Genomic DNA, 15,862 nt, shown 5'->3' on the forward strand with positions numbered 1-15,862 from the left:
GAGTCCAGCTCCAAGGACTCGTGCTTTTTGGTGAGAGCCTCGAGCTCTTGCTGCACCTCGCCCACTCGAACTTCTTGTTTCTCCCGTTCAATGCATTCTTTGGCCGCTTTGTCTTCGGCCTCAGACAACGCCTTCCTCAGGGTAGCCACCTCGGTCGTGTCCCCTGACAAATCCATGATGATCCTATTACTTTATACCCGAACTTCTCTTTAACTATATAGACAGGGGTATTTCTTACCTTTGCTCTCTTCTAGCTGCCTCTTGGTCAGGCTGAGCTCGTCCTCGGAGCGCTTCAAGTCCTGCTTCAGCGCAGAGACCTCTGCTGTACGTACGACAGCGGCCAGCAGGGAAGCCTGCACATACACATAGACATACTCTAATTAGACTCCTAGGTTATCATTTGATCCTCTATTCGGCTTTTCTTCGCGAACGCCGAACAGAGCATCAGGGGCTATTATCTATGCGGTAATATTTTCTTTGCTTACCTCAAAGCTTGTTATTAGGCCGGCGCAAGCTTCGGTCAGTCCATTTTTCACGGACTGAACCTTCTCGACCACCCCACTCATGATAGTGCGGTGCTCTTCTTCAATGGAAGCGATGTGAAGCGCTTCCAGCAGGTTGTCCGGTGCCTCTGGTTGGATAGAGGACACCGACACGGATGATTGGCCCCCCTTTGACGGGGGACCGCCTGCCGGAGTCCGGAACCGTCGAGGGTTCCGGCGCAGTGTCCGGCTAGGGCCCGAACTCGAAGCCCGTAGGAGCCTCGCTCCCTTGGTACCCAGGGTCCGGGAAGTCACTGCAAGGCGCCCCCAAGACCACCTCCCCTTGGCTCGGTGCCTGTTTGGAGAACACCTCGGCATTGTCCGTAGGGTGAGGGGTGGAAGCGGTCGGAAGAGAACCACTGTTCATATCCGACAAGCCCAATGAGCCACTCGACGAAGGTACGTCGAGATGAGCTCAGGACGGACTGCATAATCATGTTCGGCATGAGGAAACGCAGTACAATAAAACATATCATGAAGTACTATGGTGTCCGGACACTTACGACTTCGCCAGGGGCTTGTCCCTGGGCAGCCACTCGTCGCTGCTGTCGACGACCGTCGTGGCACGGTGCGGAAGGAGGGTCCTTCCCTTCTTGGACCCTTCGGCCTCCCCAGATGGGTCGACCTTCCTTTTTCTGTCTTCCTCGGCTGGGAGGGAGAACTTTTCTCCTCCTCCTCGTTTCCATGGGAGGAGTGTGCGTCAGAGTCATCACCCGACGACTCCGATATGACCGTACACCAGAGACCCTTTCGGGTCCCCGCGGTCTTCTTCTTGTTCTTCTGTGCCGGCACCTCGTAAGGTGCCGGAGTCAGCATCTTCGTTAGAAGAGCGTCTACAGGATCTTCGGGCAGCGGGGCTCGGCCATCGAGCTGCTCCGCCGTCTTTATCTAGTCCTGTTAGTAACATGGGAGCTTAGATCCTACACATAACTAAACCCGGCATTGCGCTTTCCGTTGAGTCCGCGGTCTTCGGTGAGAGGGGGAGGGATCTCGGCGCTCTTGAACAGCACCCTCGACATGTCCTTGTGCATCGTGTCATAGAGCTCTCGCAGTGTCTGGTGCTTGGCCGAGTCAAACTCCCACAAATTGAATGCCCGTCATTGGCACAGAAGGATCTGGCGGACGAGCATAACCTGGACCACGTTGACAAGTTTAATTTTCTTGTTCATCATGTTCTGGATACAGGTCTGGAGTCCGGTTAGCTCTGCCGAAGAACTCCAGGACAGGCCCTTCTCTTTCCAGGAGGTGAGCCGCGTGGGGATTCCGGATCAAAATTTGGGGGCCGCCACCCAGTTGGTGTCGCGCCGCTCGGTGATGTAGAACCACCCCGATTGCCACCCCTTTATGGTCTCCACATAGGAGCCTTCGAGCCAGGTGACGTTTGGCATCTTGCCCACCATGGTCCCTCCGCACTCCGCCTGCTGGCCGACCACCACCTTCGGTTCGACATTAAAATTCTTTAGCCACAGGCCGAAATGGGGCTTGATGCGGAGGAAGGCCTCACACACGACAATAAATGCCGAGATGTTGAGGATGAAGTTCGGGGCCAGATCATGAAAATCCAGCCCGTAGTAGAACATGAGCCCGCGGACAAACGGATGGAGTGGAAATCCCAGTCCGCGGACGAAGTGGGTGAGAAAAACTACCCTCTCATGGGGCTCGGGCATAGGGACGATCTGCCCCGCATTTGGCAGCCGGTGCGCGATATCCGCAGACAGGTATCCAGCTTCCCGTAACTTTTTGATGTTCTCCTCTGTGATGGAGGAGACCATCCACTTGCCTCCTACTCTGGACATACTTGGAGTGGTTTGAGAAGAATAACGCGAGCTTGGGCACTAGAGCTCGAGTTTGCGGGAATGGGTAGGCGAGGAAGAAGGCGTGGGTGAAATAAAGTAAATCTTTTTCCCTTTATAAGGGTGGAGGAGGCGATGAGTCTCCCCACTTGCCTGACAAAAATGCTTATTCCCCAGGCGCCGCAATTGATGGCGTGGCTGGGTTACCCACGTCCGTATTGATGAGAATCCCGTGATAAGGGGAACACGATCTATGCTTTGACAAGACATGTCAAGAAAACCGCGTCGCATTATGTACAGAGCTGGTTGGGAAAACGGTTCGAATAATGACTGGGACATGGCATGATGTCATGCTGTCGAAATGTGTCAGCAGATTAGATTTGTGGAAATATTATTCTCTCTACGGTGGTATGTGGAATTTATTTTGCAGGGCCAGACACTATCCTTGTATTCAAAACTCTTCCATGGTGTATTCAGACGAGGAACCCGCCTTGCAATGCCGAAGACAATACTGCGCCGGACTCATCGTCATTGAAGCCTGGAACTCCACAGAACGTCTTAAAAGAAATAAAGAAAAATCCACGCCAAAGATGAAGGCCAGGGGGCCCACACCCTGCTCACGAGGGTGGGGGGCGCGCCCCCCGTAGGGCGCGCCCCCCTACCTCGTGGGCCCCCTGGTGGCTCTCCGACGCCCATCTTCTCCTATATGAGGTCTTTCGATGAGAAAAAAATAGAGAGGAACTTTTCGGGACGAGACTCCGCCGCCACGAGGCGGAACCTTGGCGGATCCAATCTAGAGCTCCGGCAGAGCTGTTCTGCCGGGGAAACTTCCCTCCGGGAGGGGGAAATCATCACCATCGTCATCACCAATGCTCCTCTCATCGGGAGAGGGCAATCTCCATCAACATCTTCACCAGCACCATCTCATCTCCAAACCGTAGTTCATCTCTTGTATCCAATTCTTGTCTCAAAGTCCGGGATTGGTGCTAGTAGGTTGCTAGTAGTGTTGATTACTCCTTGTAGTTGATGCTAGTTGGTTTAATTGGTGGAAGATCATATGTTCAGATCCTATATGCATATTATTACCCCTCTGATTATGAACATGAATATGCTTTGTGAGTAATTACGTTCGTTCCTGAGGACAAGGGAGAAGTCTTGCTATGAGTAGTCATGTGAATTTGGTATTCGTTTGATATTTTGATAAGATGTATGTTGTCAAGCCTCTAGTGGTGTTACGTGAACGTTGACTACATAACACTTCACCATTATTTGGGCCTAGAGGAAGGCATTGGGAAGTAATAAGTAGATGATGGGTTTCTAGAGTGACAGAAGCTTAAACCCTAGTTTATGCGTAGCTTCGTAAGGGGCTGGTTTGGATCCACATGTTTCATGCTATGGTTAGGTTTACCTTAATACTTTTGTTGTAGTTGCGGATGCTTGCAATAGAGGTTAATCATAAGTGGGATGCTTGTTCAAGTAAGAACAGCACCCAAGCACCGGTCCACCCACATATCAAATTATCAAAGTATCGAACGCAAATCATATGAACATGATGAAAACTAGCTTGACGATATTCCCATGTGTCCTCGGGAGCGCTTTTCCTATTATAATAGTTTGTTCCGGCTTGTTCTTTGCTACAAAAGGATTGGGCCACCTTGCTGTACTTTATTTACTTTTGTTACTTGTTGCTCGTTACAACCTATCTTATCACAAAACTATCTGTTACCACTTATTTCAGTACTTGTAGAGAATACCTTGCTGAAACCGCTTATCATTTCTTTCCGCTCCTCGTTGGGTTCGACACTCTTACTTATCGAAAGGACTACGATAGATCCCCTATACTTGTGGGTCATCATCTATATAAGCCGGAGGGTTTTAGTCCGTAGAACAACATACAATCATACCATAGGCTAGCTTCTAGGGTTTAGCCTCCCTGATCTCGTAGTAGATCAATTCTTGTATTACTCATATCATCAATATCAATCAAGCAGGACATAGGGTATTACCTCCATCAAGAGGGCCCGAACCTGGGTAAACATCGTGTCCCCTGCCTCCTGTTACCATCCGCCTTAGACGCACAGTTCGGGACCCCCTACCCGAGATCCGCCGGTTTTGACATCGACAGCCTACCTTAGAGGCAAGGCTATATACACTGGAGTACTTTTGATGTGTCCTGTCAACTCACAGAATGAGGAGAAGCTTGCTTGTATGCTGTCTCCCCCGCCCACGGGCGCGGTGGCTCACAGGATGAGGTGAAGCTTCCTTACTACGCCTTACGCCCGCTCCCTCGCCCACGGTGCGGTGGCTCGCAGGACGAGGAGAAACTTTTACTAGTACTCCCTCCGTTTACTCCTCGTCCCTACCTTGGTTAGAGAGATTATCATATTGTTTGGAATATATGTCCTTTAGTAGATTTCAATATGAACTACTAGTACATACTCCAAACACTGATGTATATAGACGTATTTTAGAGTGTAGATTCACTCATTTTGCTCCATACGTAGTCCATATTGAAACGTACGTAATAGTACGCACTCTCCCTCGCCCCTCGACCCTCACCACGTGGTGGACGTGCAGCAATTCATTCGGTCTCATATAGCCAGAATGATATATACTGCAGTACCATTATTACTTGACTTCCCGAAGAGGTGAAGAGCCAATCGCAAGGTAAATAGTTTGGAGATGCCAAGCGCAAGGTTTATAGGAGAACGAGTAGTAGGTGCCGCCTCATTTATAAATAAAGTTGTAGTGTGAGGTGGGCCATGTAATCACTGAGCCTGCGTGTTTTCACTGCTCTTGCACTCCTCCGCCGTAAGAATGGAGAAAATTGTAATCTAGTAGTACCTCCTTTCGCCGAAAGCGTGGGACATCCAGCAGTCCTACCACCTTAGTAATAATGACCAATGAGCCATCAAATCACATAGACCCAGCAGTAAGTTGGACGGATGAAGCAACCATCACTCTTGAATCCGCTTCTCCCTTCAATGTAGGCGCCAGTGATAGGTCGCGTCCGCTCTGCCCGGGCATGAATGCGGCACTGATTCTTTGGAGCGGCGCTGACCGTTTCGGGCGGGAAGCGCGCGCGGGCAATGGAGGGGCTTTGGGTGGGCTAGGCTGGTCAGGAGCGGGCGTGGTAGCTGTCCGCCTGTCCCTACCGGACGCCCGGAAACGAGAGGATGCACCGACTCTCACAGCTAAAATCATACACTACACACCATCTCTCTATAGGAGTAGGTCGATTTGTCGCTCTCTCTAACCCACACATGTTGTTAAACACACACACGCACACCCACACACAGGTTCATAGAATAGGAAAATCGTGCGAGTGCGAAGCCACAGGAAGTGATATACAAATGGAGTACGCACAAGAAGAGAAGAGCTGACGAATATTCCATCAAACCTGGACTGAGGAGTAGTACTCCCTCCGTCTAGGTGTTAAGTCATCCTACGGAAGTCAGATATTCCCAAAATGTTTAGGCGTCGTCCATTAACTTCGCATCTCAATCCCCTCTTGGCCTTGTTGCTAGCGAGCGTTGTTACTTAGGGAGCGTTTGGATCCTTAGCAAGAAAAGCTTATAGCATAGCCGGGAAAGGTTAGGCATTTGGAACTGTTAAAATATGTTAGCTTTTGTGGGCCAGCTAGCTTGGGTGGGCTAGAAAAACCTTGCTAGCTCAGGAGAGCCAGATCGGCTCGCTTCCGACGGCAAACTTCACGTAGTAGTAACATAGACTAGTAAGATATGCATGTTGTACTAGTCCAAGTTACTCACCACTATGACCAGCCTAAGCAATGTAACCAAACGCTCCTTACTCTGCCCTGTTATCTCCCCCGGAAACCCAATGCATGGAGCACATACGCGTTGATCAGTCAAGAAATCAAAGTCGGCTTGCATGCGAGTTAATATGTGGCCTTGCATGGTAGCTAAAACGACATCTCTTAGTTGTTTGGATTAATTGTTGCGTTTAGAGACAGAAAACAGAGCTTTGATTGGAGGAATGACCGGTCAAGTTTCTCCTTCTCCTCCAATCTGCTTGCACCTTGGTCCTGCTGCATCTTCTAACGTGACTTATTACACCTAGACGGACGGAGTCGTACGAGATACAGTGGCACACTGACTTAGGTCGAATACAAGTGCCCAAAATTGTGTGCATGTTATAATAAGGATTCACTTAAAATAGTACGTGAGCGAACAGAGGGATCAATTGGACAGTGTTCCCGAGCAGTAGCGAGATGTGTGAGGTAAGATACACCGCTGGCGCTTTTAATTTTTCTTATTAATTTGTTTGTTTGACCCTCTGACTGGTGGGACCCAACGTACTACGTGGAGAGAGGTAAGGTGACTAAGGCTGCATTATTTCTACACCACTGTGGATAGTCTTACCACCAAAGCCACATGACACGATTATGATTTAAATCCCAATGACTCCACACACACAAATAACACGGCATGCTTGTCACACGAATGCAGGAATGTATAAAAGGTTATTTTCCTCTCATTGAACATAACGGGAGGGTTGTGTAGCTGGTTATCCTGTTCGCTCATCAAACTTGAGGTATCAGGTTCGATAACTACACTTGAGCATAATTCGTCCCAGGAGGATTCTTTGACTGGTCAAAATGGATGGATACGGAGCTATACGATCTCGTATTGACCGTATAATCACCTCATCACGTATAAACTGCAGCCTCAGTGCTTGTTTTCTAGGGTTTGCACTCTTCACACTCTCTCCAGTATATATATACACGTTGGATCCTCAGCGCTTGTAGTTGCTCTCTTCACACTCTCTCACCCTCTCCAGATCTAAACAAGACTTCGTTGGCCTCTCTCTCTCTCCCCTCTATGCTGGTCTGCTTGTAGTTGCTCTCTTCACATCTCTCTCACCCTCTCCAGATCTAAACAAGACTTCGTTGGCCTCTCTCTCCCCTCACTGCTGGTCAAAGAGTCGGCAGGATCCGTCCGCCAGGAAGGGAAGGAGGCTTAATGATGTTGCCGTCGGCGAGGGAGGGAATCCACTACCAGCGCAGTTGTTCACTATCACCCAGCGGCGACGCGGGAGGGCCTCTGACCCCTTCTTCTTCACCGACGTACATAGTGCGGGTCAAACGGCCTCCGGTCGCCCACCGAACCACACCCCAAGAACCTTAAGGTATAATTTACTTATTCCACATGCATTGCTCTAGCTGCATGTGGGCTTTTTCCGCTTCTGCACTCGAATCTAGGTGTTGGATCAAACAGCAAAGTAGTGGGGAAAGTTGTATACCATGAATCTAGGACGTGGTTCAAAGAGGAAAGGAATTGGGGAAAGTAGTGGGAAAAGTTGTACAGCATGAATCTAGGACATGGTTCAAAAAGGAAAGGAAGGGGAAAGTTGTGGGGAAAGTTGTGTCGCATGAATCTAAGACGTGGTTCAAAGAGGACAGAAATGGGGGAAAGTAGTGGGGAAAGTTGTATAACATAAATCTAGGACATGGTTCACAGAGGAAAGGAACTGGGGGAAAGTACTAGTACAGACTGGCTATCCAACACCTACCTTGGTCGAAAAGGGAAAACAATGACAAACGCAGTACGCACATCTGTAATGAACTAATCTTTTTTGGGGGGACAAGGCTGTAGAATTTGAGCAGGACTAGATTTGCTGCGCTCACATAGGGAAAGGTGTCTAAAGATAAAAAAACTGGGACCAACACAAATATGCTCCTTGGTTGTTTGTTCTTTGTTGCAACAGACTGTGCATCACCCCAGTACATTGGTAGATGCACATGGTGCTTGTGCGTCCACTATCCCGTGCAACTCTTTAGTTGTTGTTAATCTAAGGCCTTGTTTGGTTAAAAACTCCCTAGTCCCTACCTACTTGGTTTCAGGGACTAAACAGGGACTAGAGGTTATTAAATGACATGCTAAAACACCATGTTACACCTAGTAATGAACTAGTAGAGACAAGGTGCGATGCGTGGCAGGGGCAACTGTTGGAAAAAGTCCCAAAAAGACTCTCCCTCGGGGTCTTCTTTCTTAAGTCCCAAATGCACACTTTTAGTCCCTAAAAGTCCCTCCTGTTTGGTTTAGATGGGACTGACACGGAGTTTTTTTAGTCCCTCCACCAAAATGTCCCTGTAAATAAGCACCCTCTAATAATGCCGCTGGAAAATTGATGCAATGCCACAGTTAAAAGAAAATTACATGTTTAACGAATTTTATTGTTAATATAATCTCTCTGTTAATATTAATCAATGCCACCGTTTGAGAAATGCTACTATCTTACTTTCTTTCCCATTTAGATAAAGTAGATACTTCTTTTTGTTGGCTTCTGTGTCATCCACCATTATTGACCACTAGTTGTTTCCTTTGCACCTCTATGTAAACAGGGTTATCTACTTCACCTCGTTGCTATTGTGACCTTTTGTTCCACTACACAAAGCACTTTTGTTTTAAGAGTGTTTTGTGCAGTTCAACCAAAGTGTCACACCGACAATGTTGCTTGATTGCTTGATCTTAGTGGAACTGCACAAGAGGAGATCTTACTTCCTATCCATGTTGGCAAATTTGGTTCAGATCTTCTTCTTGTGAGTTGTTTCAATTCCGCGTCATGAGAGGTCAGTACTAGCCTTCTTTCGCATGATTCTGCAGTGTGCTTTCATATGTTGTGCTACTTGTACGGCAATGTTGCTTGATTTTAGTGAACTACACAAATGGAGACAAGACTTCCAATCTGTATGTTCACCGCAAGATCCCATTGAGGTAAGATAAGGATATTTCACAATCGTTGGCCTGTATTTTGCCGCTTTCATCAGAAAATTAATGTCATTGTTTAGTGCTATACTTGTGCAACCTAATTGACATGCCAAATCTTACATTGAAGGCGAAGCTTGTCTATTATTGAACCAAGTGATCAAGGGGAAGAACAAGCGGGAGAAAAAATCAACTCCTGGTGCTGTAATGAAGCACTGGAACTGTGATGACACAAGTAATGATATAGTTTTGCATCTCAATTTATTGCTATGGCTGGAACGAGCAATTGTTTTGCCACTAATTTGATGCCACTCACAATGTAATACGTAATTATCTCAATTTATTGCTATGGCTGGAACTGCACAAGAAGATGTTGGAAACATTAATCTAATCGAGGAGTATATAGTAAGCATGGCCACCACACTAGATAGCAATAGATGGTTCCGGAGAAGTGCTTTATGTGTATGCTCTACACTATAAGCCTCCTGACAAAGGTTGGTACTCGCCCACTGATTTCATCCATATGATTGAGCTTTGTCATCTCTATTGGTGTTGTGCTACTGTTTAGATACTGTCATCAAAAAGTGATATTGTCCTTGAGAAGTGCTTCATCTGTGCTATTTTAAATATTTCCTTTCCTTTTTTTCGAGCAAACAGGGATGCTAGCATTTTGTTATCCTCTTGTCTTTGCACAATAGGATCATCCTCCTCTGAAGAAGAATATGGAGTACGTGAAGTGACTAGTTCCGATTATGCCAGGATGAAGAAGCCCTGTCTATCTTCTCATCAGAAGGAGCAGTTGAAGGATGGTTACATTACCCCCCACAAGACCAAACTAACTTCAGCTCAGAAGGACTGACAAATCCCCATTTTCTTGCTGTGATGTGCGAGTACAATGTTGTTCTAGGATTCTTTCCGGTGAGTTCCATTTTTCTAAAAGTGTGCTCTACATGGACCATGTAGGTGCCTGTTTAAACTATCAATTCATAGTACAATTTCCTTTATACTAATCACTTTTTCGTATTTGTGCAAACAGGGGTGCTCAGCTTGATTTCAATGGGAACTGCACAAAATGTTCATGAATACATCGAGTCATTCATTTCCACCACAAGAAAGGAGGTGCCGATAATTTCAAGGCGTTGCAACATATAAGGGAGAAATCATACAAGCTACACGCGAATTTGGTTGATTTTGGTGGAACTGCACAAAAATAACAGCTGGTTTATTTAGCACGAGGTTCCATGTCAATGTCCAAACTGATGGCAAACCCTGCCCATTCCATAATCTAGGCATTTGATATTTTGGAATGGGAAAACCTTGTCAAATTTTGCTCATTGATTTTAGCAAGAAGACATGCGTTTGATATTTTCGAATGGGATGCCCTTTGCTGTTGGCAGCGTCGATCCATTTTTTCTTTATTCTTTAGTTGTGAAGTAAATATTGGCTGTGACGTGTGAATCGCTGAGATGCATAATCATCGATTGTTTTGAATGTTCTCTATGAATTGCCAGGCCTGTGTGTTTGATTGCAATGTACATGAACACTAAAAAGCTGCTCAAACTCTTTGTACTCCTTCTGTTCCTTTTTACTTCGCACATTGTGAAAGTGCATATTTTTTCTATAAGATTGGTCAAACTAGAGATACTTTGACTGCAGAAAAAACTTGTATGCAGACTAGAAAGGACCGGAGGGAGTACATGTGAAACTGCTGCAAACGAGGTGATCACCCTGGGAATAATGCTAGTACGTATTGTTTTGCATCTTCATCCAATGCCAGTGATACAAGAATTCGAACTAATCAAAATAAATTCATTAACACACGGTCGGATTTCATATAAACATGCCATATTTCATTACATTTCATACATTGTTCAACTAAAAAGGGGTGCGCTGGAGGTATAATTAATTAACCGAAGCTACCCACCTGTGTCCGGCTGAGCCAAACAGAAGCTTCAGTTACTTTACTGCAGGTGTAGTTGCATAACTGACATGTGGCCCAGATGCCTGTTGGGCCCATGTGTCAGTCAGCCAACTGCACCATCAGTTAAGTAGAAGCAGCGTCCTTCTCCAACATAGCTCTCCGACTCCACGTCGCTGCCAATAAGCTAACTGGCCGTCAGTGGTCAACCCACCTAGCTTGTCATAGCGATCAGGGAAACTAGGAGCCCAATGATCAGGATCCCCACATGACGAACACATTTCTTCTTGTCATTCTTCTTCTTGAAGTTCGTGTGTTGCACAACCTTGTTCTTCCCATCAAACTTTGCTTTACCATCAAACTTGCCCTTGTTCTTGAACTTGTGGGGCTGGAAGTTCTTCTTATGTACCAGATTGGCACTAGATCCTCCCTCAATTCCTCGAGCACGTGTGTCCTTTGCTCTCTCACCTTTTCTTCCACATCAAGAGTGCCAATGAGATCCACGAAAGAGGAAGCTTAGTGATGATACCTCCGGCAACAAACTTGTCCGGTAGCATACAACTGAAGTGCTCAAGTTCTCTAGCAAATGACTGTATCTCATGAGCTTGCTCAACCAAGGAGCGCTCTTCAATCATCGTATAATCATAGAATTGCTCCCTGTTGTACAGCTAAGTGCCAGCAACCGAAGGGTAGCAACGGTGGCCTTACTTGGACCCGAGCGGCGGCGACCTACCGTGTTCTACTCTTCCTCATTTTCTGTGTGGCGTAGCCTCATTGGCAGCGGGGCGGGGCCTCGGTGGAGCCGACGATGTCCTCTATCTCGTTTCCGGCGGGCGGCGCCTTGGCGGAGCGGGGGAAATCCTTCCCCTTGTTGCTGGCAGGGTGGGGCCTTGGCAGAGCCGGCGGTGTCCTCTGCCTCGTTGTTGGCGCCGCGGGGCCTCGACGGAGCAGGGCCTCGTCGAGGACAGTGGAGCGGGAACTCGTCGGCGCTGGCATTGTCCTCTGCCTCGTCGTCGGTCTCGCCAAACAGCGCCTCGCCCGATTCATCACCCTCTTTGTAGGCGGTCGCAGCCTCCGCCACCCCGCATGCGGTACCGCCAGCGCTCGAGGCGGCCCTTGCGGGCGGAGCGTTACGAGTCGAGCAGCGCCTCCTGCTCCGCTCGCTCCACGGCGATCTACTCATCCGCCTACAGGTGCTCCTGGAGGAGATGGTGGTTGTAGGCGCTGTCGGCCTGCGCCTCCCAAAACTGCTCCTCACGCTTCTGCCTCACCGTGTCCATATATTGGGCACGGGCATCGCTGATGGTCATGGTGCAATGCACCGGCGAGGATGGCGCAGAGGAGGGGGTTGGCGCCGGATCGTCGACTACCATGTTCTCCATTGGGATGTCGTCGTCCTCCGGCTACCTGCCGGTCAGCCAGTCGGCAGCAATGGATGCCATCTCCTTGTGGTCCGTCGTCCGCCCGTCCCAAAGAGTGTTGTAGCACGAGGAAGCCATGGTGGGCAGTAGTGGTGTGGACAGGAGAATAGGAACGGATGCGGATGACTGTGGCTATGGCCGACGCAGTAGTTTATATAGCAATGGTGGGCCGCGGAGGGACGGACGTGTGGCGCCGGAGTAGCCGCCTCAGCAACCGCATATCTTTAATGTGGGCGGTAGAAGGACGGATGGACGGCATTTGTGTCATTTGAAGGCGGAGCAATCGCATGCATCGGGAAGCAGGGCGGGCGGCGCTGACCGTTTCCGACGGAAAGCGGGCGCGGACGAGGGAGGCGGTCTGGGTGGGCCAGGGCAGTCAGAGTCGTGCTTGGCAGCGGGTCGGTCTAGCAGCTGGACATGCTGGATCGCCAGCTACCTCGCCAAGCTGAGCGACGACAATCAGACGATGGAAGTAGCTCCCGACCAGGAGCCGGCGCCACTGTCCAAGCCGGTTCATGCCGTGTTCACCATAGAGCAGGTGCGGTCGCACTTCGACGCCCTAATGGCGGAAGAGCTACCAGCGCAGGAGGACCTGTGCTGCAACCTCCGTGTCCTCAACGAGCACCGGTGAACAAGCGAACAACAATGCTGCCGCGGACATGTGGCCCTATGATCCTAGCTTCCCGAATGAGCAGTGGGCGCTGTATCAGACCATCCGTAGGGCCCGTGAGGCCCACTCCGTCGTTCTTCGAGTTTTTGCGCTCACCGTGGCGCCGCCGTCTCGCGTTGTCAACATGGTCAATGGACATGAGGATGAGGAGATGACTTTACTTGGAGAGGATGATGGTGGGGACCCACCAGGGCCATAGCCGCATGTACGCAAGTGCCTCCTTATTAGTATATAAAACAATAATTTTTTTGCTTCCTCTTGGTTTCCTGACATCATGGTCCCACACCATTGTCAACCTATGTAGTCAATAAACGAGAGAATTGCACAAGAGCTGGCCAACAGCTGGGACCAAGCAGCTCGAGCAGTATTTGTGTTTTTGAGGTGTGAGCACTGCAGAGTTTTTCTTGAGCGATGTTTAGCCCAGATATTAATTTTTCTCCTCTAAACAACAACGAAAGCAACGCTGCAGCTATTAACTGGGCGGGCTATGGCCCGTCTAGCCCAGGCCAGATATCCAGCCCAGATCGTAATTTTTGCCAAGCTGAAAATGGCTAGCCCAGCTATACTTTTTTTAGGAATACCCACGCAAGGTCAAGTTGTTATTCTTTGCCCCGCTGGGCTGCAAATCTTTCCTAGGAGGGTGCATTAGGCTTAACAAGAAAATGGGCTTTAACAAATAATAAATGGGATGTAATTATAAAAACTGGGCAGCAACTATAACAAATGCTCCAAACACGTAATTACTTTATAAATATTATTTTTGGATATTGAAAATTTTAATTTCATTAATTGTTGCAAGCGCAATGTTTTGTTGGATTTTTACGTAATATAAATTTATATTGAAATTGTATTTAATCTGACTAGAAATTTCGGGATAAAAATATTTCGGATCCCATCAAAATGTGGGAAATTTTATTGAATTCTGTTTTGAACGGTTGGTTGAAATGGGCTGTACTTTTAACAAACTCTAAATGGGTTGTAGTAAATTCCATTAGAATTCAGAAATTGGTTGTACATTCTTACAAATCTCAAATGGGCTATAAGTTCTCTGCCACACACTTGTGGCCTTACTAAGTTGACGCGTCCCCTAAAAAAGAGAGTTGACGTGTATGCAAGGCTTTGTCAACTTATAGTCAACACACGGTTCTAGCAGCAGTGGCCGTTGGATGTCCATCCAACGGATGCCGTGCTTCTTCTTCAATCTCAGATATTCTAGCTTCACCCACCCAAAAAATGATTCCTCCCCCGGACATCTGGGGCGCACCGTTTCGGAAGCTGGCCTATGGGCCTACTAAGTTGACGCGTACCAAGGGCTTTGTCAACTTAGTTAATATAAACGATTCTAGCTGCAGTGACCATAGAATGTCCATCCAATGGCCATCGTGCTTCTGCAACCTCTGGTCTTCTTGCTCCAGCCGCCCAAAGCACACCGGTCGTGCCGCCTGCTCCTGCCTCCCGTGGCCGGCTGTGCTGCCGTGCAGGCCTCACCGCCCCCTACTACTCCCACCGCTGGCCAGGGCATCCCCCCACTCACCCACACCCCCTGTTATTCCGCGGCGACGGCAGCCTCACACCGCAGCCCAACCAGTGAACCCTCGTACTCCTCTCCGTGTGGGCATCCACTGCCGTGTCTTCCTCGGCTCCGTGTCGTCCCCTTCCTAGGCCTCACCGTTGTCCACCGCCCTGGTTCTCTCGGTGCGGTGTGGTCAACATGGTCAAGGAACGACTTCCATCCGAAGAGTACTGTACATGGAGAGGCTGATAGCTGGGTCCACGGCACCCGCAAGGAAGTGCCTCCTTACTACGCGGAAAATAATGATTCCTCCACCTGACAGCAGGGACCCACCGGACGGGCCACCGTATTTGGCGAAAAATGTTTCCCCCCTGACTACTGGGACCCACCGGAGGGGCCAACGTATTTCGCGAAAAAAACGTTCCCCCCGTTGTCAGCTCGGACCCACCGGAGGTGCCTCCTTATTACGCACAAAAAAATGAATACTCCCCCTTGTAGTTGGGACCCACCTTGGTGGGAGGATGACTTGTGGGCCTACTAAGTTGACGGGGATGGTCTGCTTTGTCAACTTAGTCAATATGAACGATTCTACGTCCAGTGACCATACGATGTCCATCCAACGGTCGTAGTGCTTCTTCAACCTCTGGTCTTTTTGCTCCAGCCACCCAAAGCACCGCCGGTCGTGCTGCATGCTCCTGCCTCCCGTGGCCGGCTATGCTGCCACAGAGGCCTCACCGCCCCCTACTATTCCCACCGCTGGCCAGGCCCTGCGGCGACGGCAGCCTCACACCCCAGCCGAACCAGTGAACCCTCGTACTTCTCTCTGTGCGGGCTTCCACTGCCGCGTCTTCCCCGGCTCCACGTCATCCCCTTCATAGGCCTCGCCGTCGTCCACCGCCCTGGTGCTCTCGGTGTGGTGTGGTCAACGTGGTCAAGGAACAACTTCCGTCGGAAGATTACTATACGTGGAGCGGCTGACAGCTGGGTCCACGACGGCCGCAAGGAAGTGCCTCCTTATTACACGCAAAATAATTATTCCTCCACCTGACAGCAAGGACTCACTGGACGGGCAACTGTATTTCGCGAAAAAAATTCCCCTGACTGCTGGGACCTACCAGCTACATCTTCGCACGCAAGGAAGTGCGTCCGGGCAAAAAAACGATTCGCCCCCCTGACTGCTGGGACCCACGAGCTACATCTTCGCATGCAAGGAAGTGCCTGCCAGTCGAGACCCACCTGTTCGAAGCGTACGTAGCGTTGTCATTCTGGTCGATGTA

This window comes from Triticum urartu, chromosome 3A (assembly GCF_056163025.1).
Source record: "Triticum urartu cultivar PI428250 chromosome 3A, HENAU_Tu73, whole genome shotgun sequence".
NCBI classification, from domain to species: domain Eukaryota; kingdom Viridiplantae; phylum Streptophyta; class Magnoliopsida; order Poales; family Poaceae; genus Triticum; species Triticum urartu.